At 33.8% G+C, this 8,629-nt stretch overlaps 1 long non-coding RNA gene across 2 annotated transcripts; it reads left to right on the top strand.

Annotated features, from left to right (window-relative positions):
* Nucleotides 1-2,864, top strand: LOC132614285 (uncharacterized). 2 transcript variants are annotated; one of them, XR_009572238.1, is made up of 3 exons: nt 1-211; nt 1,122-1,167; nt 2,630-2,864. It is a non-coding gene; the product is annotated as an uncharacterized LOC132614285 (long non-coding RNA). The 2 variants fall into 2 exon arrangements; XR_009572237.1 differs by lacking the exon at nt 1,122-1,167.
* Nucleotides 2,865-8,629: the final 5,765 nt, after the last annotated feature.

The following is an 8,629-nucleotide window of genomic DNA, read 5'->3' as shown; positions in this document are numbered from 1 at the left end:
GGAGAGCAACACAAAAAAATAAAAAGGGGAGGGGTTCGGCTAGGGGCTGGCCGAAACCAGCCCCTCAAATTTGATCATGGGGGATTATTTTCTTTTAGTTTTCTTGCTATGTGGAAGGTGCTCTTTAACATGGTGGAATTGTTGGACCAAATAGAACGCTTATATGGATGATTCATAAGTCTTAACCAAGTGGAGAAGTTGAAGAATGAAGGTAAGTTTAATCTCCATTTTCATGAGTTATGAATGATTTATGCATGTTGTGATATGTGGAAATGAATGAAAGTTATGAAATATATGTGTATGTTGAAGGCTAGCCGTGGGCGTGTTGTTGTGTAGAAGGGGAGAATTAAGTGAATTTAGTATGCCTATGTGTTGTTGTAACGTGTGGAAAATAAATGAAATGCATGAGATTATGTGTGTAGATGTGGAGGTCGTGTGATGTTGTTTATTGAAGGAAGGATGAATTAATTTTATTTAGTATGTTTGGGTTGTTGTGTTGTAGATTCTATGTTGTAAAATGAAGGCTTAACGATTCAAAGTGGAGTTGAAATCATGTGGGCTGTTTTGGTACCTAATGTGATCTTAATATGGTTTCTTGTATTTGTAAGACTAATGTTGTTAAATTATGGATTGTTAGTGTAGTTGATGAATTTGGAAGAAAAGAAGTATATTGTTGATGTTTTCTTGGACTTGGAAGATTTCGGAATTGCTTGTGTATTGGATGGGCTGATTTGAACATTTTGTGGGTTGTCCGAAGTGTTTTTGAATCTTGTTTAAGTGTTTTGGATTAGTACTTGAGTGTACGAATATTGATGTTGGTTCGATCGTATGCGGTTGATTTGAATGAAAACAGAATATTGTCGAATAGTATATAAAAGAGCTACTAATGTTAGAATGTGCTTTGAATCTCTTATTGGTGTTGTTAGTATCTTTGTTGGTTTGGCCGGGTTAAATTCCCGGATGGTTGTTGTTGATTTGGGGCTGAGCCTTATTCTCGGGATTGGTACATTTACCGGGGAGATGCTGCCGAAATTCCGGCAGAACATAATAAACGTGTTTGAAAGATTAAGACAAGTATGTGACAACGAGTCTAATGAATGGATGAATCCTTTTGGACGTAGATTGACAAGTTGGATGAACAAGTGTAACGAGTTGGTCGCGACTCAGGTATGTGAGGCTTACCTTTCTTTCTTTTGGCATGCCCTAGAGCCACGTAGGATATGATGTAGTATGTAACTTGAGGCTATTCCATTCTGTGGTTCTGAGTCCATTTGTGATTTGTATGCCCTCCCTAGCTTAAGTGTCAAATAATTCTAATGGGTAAATCATGACTTAAGTATTCCGACGTACGTATGATTCCAAGGGTTCTATTTGGTTTGATCCATAATCATGTCTAAAAGGTAGTTAACCTGATTACGGCTCTGGTTTTCCAAGAAAAGCTTCTGAAATGATTGTAGTGCGTTCTGTACTTCGAACGCTCGTAAGTTTTGTATACTAACTCCGATTGACCCGAGACTTGTTCTGGGCCTTCATATGTCGATAAGTATTCTGTCATAATCCTTTGATATATGTATTCGGACCTAAGTAATCGGTTATAAGGAATCTGATGCAAGTAACCTGAAAAATGTAATCTGATTGAGTAAAAGCGATATAAGCACTTTGATAGAAATATTCTGATAAAGGTAACTTGACATAAAGTATTCGGTAATAAGTAATCTGTTATGGATATTCGGAGAATATGTTTGATTAAGCTATTGAGTCTGAATTATGTGCATTTAGTTTCTCACGACTCTGCTCGTGCATATGTTATGATTTCCTTCACCGAGTCCCGGGCCGGTATGTATCGTGTGGATGGTTCGCCGGGTCCTCTGTTGAGGGCCGGGTTCCATAAATGAATTCCGAAGTATGATGGGTCCGGTTCCGGGGTACCGTGTTATATGTCCGTCCCCGGTTACCGAGGTTATGTTACGAAGTATGATGTGTCCGGGCTCGGGGTGCTGTGTTATCTGCCCGCCCCCGGGTACCGTGGTTATGTTGTGATGTGTGACGGAGATCGGAGAAAAACTTCTGGAAGTGAGATGTGTTGTGGCGCCAAAGGCAGGAGTGGCAGCCACGTTCCTATGTTGTCGTGCGCATTCATTGGCACTGTTCACCGGTTCCTCGGCGTGTTATCTGTCCCCGAGGCCACTATGTATATGATATGATGTGACCGTCCCTCGGCGTGTTATTTGTCCCCGAGGTTATCGTCTGTATGATATGGTACTTGCCCCGGTGTGGTATATGTCCCCGGGGCTGCCGCGTATGTGCTACGATATCAGATTCTGATATACATGACTTACGTTGGAGAGTAAGTATTCTGACCTTCCGTATATTCTGTATTCCGTCTGCGGTATGATGTCACTTAAGTAATTTGTACGTTCTGTAATCTGTTTGGCATACGAGATGAGTAAGTATGATTCGTATCTGGAAAAGAAAAACGATAAGTGTTTGATATTTCTGGATAAGCTTTTTGTATGTTGTTCTGTCTATTTCAGTCATGGTTATATTTTCTGTATTCATGCCTTACATACTCAGTACATATTCCGTACTGACCCCCTCTTCTTCGGGGGCTGCGTTTCATGCCGCGCAGGTACTCCCAGATGAGTTGAAGACATTATAGAAGACGTTCCAGCGAAGATGGCAAACTCCATTTGCTCCTGGAGGACTGCCGAGTCAGAAGTATATGTGATATGGTTTCTGGTTAATGTTAGAGACTTTGCAGACAGAGTCGTGGGTATAGTATGTCAGTTCTGTAAGCGGCTACATCAGCCGATGTGTCAGTCTGTATTATAACATGAATTCTATATAATTACAGATTTTGTTGACTTTGATAAGTAAAGAAAAAAAAAAATCTGGGAGCCTTAATATGTATGTCATGCTTATTTGACTTAACAGGTCCGGAAAGATCATGTGTGAAATAAGAGTCTGTGGGTTCGCTCGGCTCCGGATATGGGGTCGGGTGCCCATCACACCCTAGGGAAATCAGGGTGTGACAAAGTGATATATATGAATATAATGGGTTTAACACTAAAAATCTTAAATTTTGAGCTCATAAAGATGAAATCTTGAATCCACCGCTACATTTCAAAAAAGTAAAAAATGAACAAAATGAAACCACAATTCATATCAAAGAATTTAAGCATAAAGCAACTATGATTATAAATCATCTTAAAAAAACCTCATTTACAAATATTTTTGTAATAATAAAGTAAAGCAAGTAAAATATATCATCATCATTATACGAGAGGTTATTTCAAAATCCACCTTTGATGGTTCAGTTCTCCCACATCTGTTGGGCTTAGATAATTTTTTTTTTTAAATATGATTATGTGCAATTTTCACTTTTTCAGTTAACTTTTGAGTTTGAGTTAGATTTAAGGGCAAAGGTGCAAATATACCTTTCAATTTTGCGATTTAGAGCAGATATACCCCTCGTTAAAAAAATAGTGTATATATATCCCTACCGTTACAAAATCGTGTAAATATACTCATGCCGTTATACAAATGGTGCAAATATACCCTTTCGCTGACCGATTTTTTTTTAAAATCATTTAGCTTCTTTTTTAATTAAAAAAATTCCACGTGGCTTTTTTTTTTTTAAAAAAAAGTCTACCCATTTTTTTTAGTAGACATATTTTTTTTAACTGGTATGCGGGGTTTGATTTGTTGAAAAAAATATTCCGGTGGCTTTAAAAATATAATTTTACCCATTCTTTTAAATGAATTAAACTCGACCCACCAGGAAAAAAAATTACCATGTGACTTTAGAAAAATATGTGTACTAAAAAAATGGTAGACTTTTTTTAAAGCCACGGGATATTTTTTTATTAAAAAAATAAGCTAAATGATTTTTACAAAACATTTCATCAGACAAAAAGATATATTTGCATCATTTTATAACGACAGGGTTATATTTACCACTTTTTTAACGAGGGATATATTTACTCTAAATCACAAAGTTGAGAGGTATATTTACACATTTTTCCTAGATTTAATGTCAATTCTTCTTATCGTGGTCTCATGGTCAGCTAATTCATGAGTTATCCGATGTTGAACCCCTTCTTATATTCTCTACACTTTATGTGTCTAGTCTTAGGCGTGCAGGAGTGTTGAGTCTCACATTAGGGCTTTAAACAATATTCACCTTTTAATCTAACTTTCGGAGTCGAATTATATCCGAATTTCATTTTTTTGCCATCTCGAACTCAACGAAGTTTGGCATTTTAAATCTTAAATTGGGCGTGTGGTCCGCTATTTCCAAAGTTTAACAAGTGGACAGCACATATCTCTCTACCCAAGTGCATCTGCTGTGTTTCTCTGTTTGACTTGTCTTCTATCATTTTTAAAGGTTATTTAGTAAAGAGCAAGTGGACAAACATAGCACATTATAATTTGAATAGAAAAAAAAATCATGTAAAATTTTATTAAGTATTATTTCCAAATACTTTATAAGTTAAAAATCTTTTAACCAAAAAAAAAAAAACGTAAAATAAAAAATAAATTTATAAAAAGCTATAAAATCAATCTACTTGCAACCTTGAGAAATTAAAGATATATAATCTGTCCTTTATTCTTTCATTGGGCAGGATTTTGTCAAAATTTCTTTAAGTTTCAGAGATATGTCTCTTTCCTTTGGAACATGTCCCCACAACTCCACATTAGCTCCAAAAATGTGTCTCAACTTCATGTTGAGGCCAGGGAAAGAATTTTAAAAAGATGCCCTCCTTGTTCCATAAGATTGTCCCAAAGTTAGTCGAGTATATATGAATGGTCATGTACGCGTGACATATAATTTTATTCTTTTTCGGCTATTTTGCGGTTATTATTGAAGATTATAAATATTTGTTGGAAGTCAACAAGACGATTATTATTCATATCTGGAGGAAGTAAACAGATATACAGATTTCTGATGAGTAACGGTCACAAACTTAAAGAAGATTTGATAATTTGGAAAGATATTGTTAGTGAAACGAAATTTTTGCTCCATTCAAGCAATACAGTTTATGAACGATTTTAGGTAGTGTACTTAATTAGTAAATAGTATTTTGCAATGTACCAACTTATTCTTTTTAGTTCTTGCGTGGGAGAGGAGTGAGCTCATGATTACAGAGGCAGACCCACATGTAAGGGTGGGAGTGCACGTCGGAATAAATTATGTATATATATGTGTATATACATTGAGAAATTAGTACTATATATTTAATTGTGCATTCTAACAAATGAAAGTGCCTTTTGGGCACGTTGGTTGCAACTGCTGCTTCCCTTACATGTCACCCTGGATCGAACCCGAATGTCACTTAAAAAAAAATTTTGAGCCTATTTTTAGGAAAACAATGAGCGTTAAATGAGCTCGCCCAAATTCGAACCTGCACTGTCACCACATGTTGCACAGCCTTAGCCACTGAGCTATCTCTTTCATTTGCTTCACTGTGTTAAATTTTATTTATTACACATATTTGACCTATATACTTGTTATTTCGCTACTGCTACGCTATTCGTGACCCGTAACCGGTTCTCATAGTTGTAACCTTAATTACAATGATATGTAATACCTCACAATTGAATTGACAATTAATTCCTATTTCTTTTGATATTCTTTTTTATGCACTATACATAGGTTGTAACTCAATCTTGTGTATGCATACTCTAATTTGCATTCAGTAACTTACTTTTCATTGGTTTATAGGAGTAGGTTATTGAAAATGAAAAGTTGAAGTTGTTCTTCCAATCATGCAATGATCTAATAGTTCTTAAGTGTGTTGTCGTGAGTTCACATAGTTGACAAAAACTTTGGTTGATTGATCAGTTGTATGCGACATCTCCTCTTGGTCATAATCTTTATGAACTGCGAGCAGAAGATTGATGATTTCAACAACTTTATCTCTTTACCAAATTATATTTTTCTTTTTAATTTTTGATTGTTTGAGTGTAGTTTCTTTATCGAATCTGTTAACGATTTTGATTGAATAACTGATGAATATTATATGATTTTAGGCATTTTGCGGCGGCAAGATTTTGGAAGAATTCACCATCAGTTGCGACGTGTATTATGATCTATGCTATATTAAAATGAATAATGAGTGTAATGTAATCAAATGACTCTTCATATTCAGTGGCATGTTTTTATACACTATATAAAAACCAAATTGATTTGTATGATTGTATGATGTATGCATGAGCTGAAACTGAGACTTACCAGGAGCAGATTCAATGGCCAGATATCAAATTTTTAGTAATCAAAGAGAAGGGAAATTATTTCTTCAAATTTGTGGGAATCAATTCAAACTTTTTTTTTAAAACCTTGTGATTAACTAAATATGCAAAAAATTGTGTTTTTCCAGCTCCCATTTTTGGTGTCATTGGTGTAGGAATACCAATGGAAGGTTGAATACTACGTATTGAATTTCTTGAAATAAGATCTACACATGACAGGGTAATTACATGATAGATAGTTATCTTTTTTCTTTTCCTATTCGAACCTTAACGACCTATTTTATTTTCTTGATATGAAATTGGCTTTTTTCGTGTTGCCTTAATAATATTATGAATTTGTTATGTTGGTGACGTGTTGTTTGAAGAAAATAGTATTTTAAAAGGCCGAATAAGTTATTCTAATCACAAACTTCAGCTTCACTATTCTGTTGGAAATTCTTTGTATGGGAAAATAAATTACATAAGTAGATACTTTTAGCATGTTTTTTACTTCTGTGTACAATAATACATACATATCTATTCCAATTTTGACTTATGATAACTTGTAATTTTTCTACGATAACAAAAGGTAAAAAAAAAAAAATAGATAGATATTCCAATTGAGAAAAGGATCATTTCATCGCGATTCATACATTAATCCGTCAGCCTTTATCAACTCTATAAGAAAATTCACATTTATATAGATCCCACAAGTAGTACTAAGAGACGTTTTGCTTTCGCCGAGCTTGACGTTATTTCGTTTTTTATTTTAATTTTCTTCTTGTATCAAATAGTAGTGTTACTATTCTTAGTAACAATATATAATGTACTCTTGAACATTTGAATCCCACATGCGCGTGTGTACATGAGACTTTTTACGGAAAATCTGATGATGAAATGCAGTCATTAAATCCTAATTCTAATAAATATAGTATTAGATTTTGTGATTTCACCAATATAATGAAATTTTATTTCATATGAATATACATGATTTGTTTTATCAATTCTATCTCAACTATTATAAAAGAAAAATATTTCTTTGATATACATATATCTTTTATAACCGGGCACATTCACTAGTTAGTTGTAAAGTGAAATTACAACCATTACGCTCTTACATTAGATTCTAGTATATAAGTTAATAGACATCAATTTTAGGACTAAATTAATAGGAATCATCTTTAATGCTGCCTCCCTTTCAAATTAGAAAAACTACGTTCTTGTTTTGGAAAGCTCCTTCTATTGTTGTTTTATGATGATAGTATTTGGGTCATTATATATATGCTTCGATTAATTTCATCAGATATATGCTATCTATCACTTATCTAAGTATGATGTAATTTTGTCCACTGGGACTCGAACATATAGACTTTTTATATTTATTAAGATTTGACCTTGAAATCTCATAATATATTCACCCCATCTCCATTTTAGTTCCCATTGGAAGACCAAAACTTTTAAAGAAAAGGGTTCTTTCTTAATCTTTTATCGCTCATTATTATTCTACATTATGGTAGTAGAAAAGATTGAAATTTTGAGGAATTGCTAATGAGTTCCCTTTCCATTTCCTTCAAACACGTGTGGACACTGGAGGCAGCAATTACTATATATTCCGGACCACTTCATCATATATGCTAAAAATATATGGGTACATCATACTATTGAAATTGTGGCAGATCCAAATTAGAGTTTACGATTTACGAGATTTCAGTAGCTGCCGTCCAAATTATCCGTATGTATTAAAAGTTTTATTAAATATTTATAAATATTTAATTTTAGACGTATTTTTTATTATATAAAAATTTATAAATTTTAAATCTTGAAATCTGTCGCACTATACTGAAACAAAAACACTGCTAACTACATATGGGCTTTATGATATTTCCATGAATGGTTGATGTTGACATTATGTCCAATTAATGTGGACATAATGCAAGTATAATTTCGAGCTAAAGTTCTACTACTTTCTCGTTCAAAATTAGTGGTCATGTTTCACTATTTGTCAAATTGACCAACATTTTAATTTTTTTTTCTTTCACGAAATTAACATGAGAAACATTGCAATCTATAGTACTTTTTATATAATTTTTGAATGTCTAAATTTTAATTATAAAATATTGAATTGATCTAATTAAGTTTTGACCTGCTTTATTATTGCTTTATTATGAGCCGAAGGTCTATCAGAAACAATTTTTCTATCTCCAAGGTAGGGGTAAGGTCTGCATGCACTCGATCCTCCTCAAACCCACTTTGTGAGACTACACTGAGTATGTTGTTGATCTAATCAAGTTTAGCTTCGAAGATAAGTATAATTAACTTTTGAGAATCGAAACATGACAACTAATTTGAGACTGAGAGTAATAGCAATCTATTAGTAAATGCAATATATACATTACTG

Source organism: Lycium barbarum, chromosome 10 (assembly GCF_019175385.1).
Source record: "Lycium barbarum isolate Lr01 chromosome 10, ASM1917538v2, whole genome shotgun sequence".
Classification (NCBI taxonomy): Eukaryota; Viridiplantae; Streptophyta; class Magnoliopsida; order Solanales; family Solanaceae; genus Lycium; species Lycium barbarum.
Note: the sequence above shows the minus strand (reverse complement) of the source record. Positions and strands in the feature narration are given on the sequence as shown.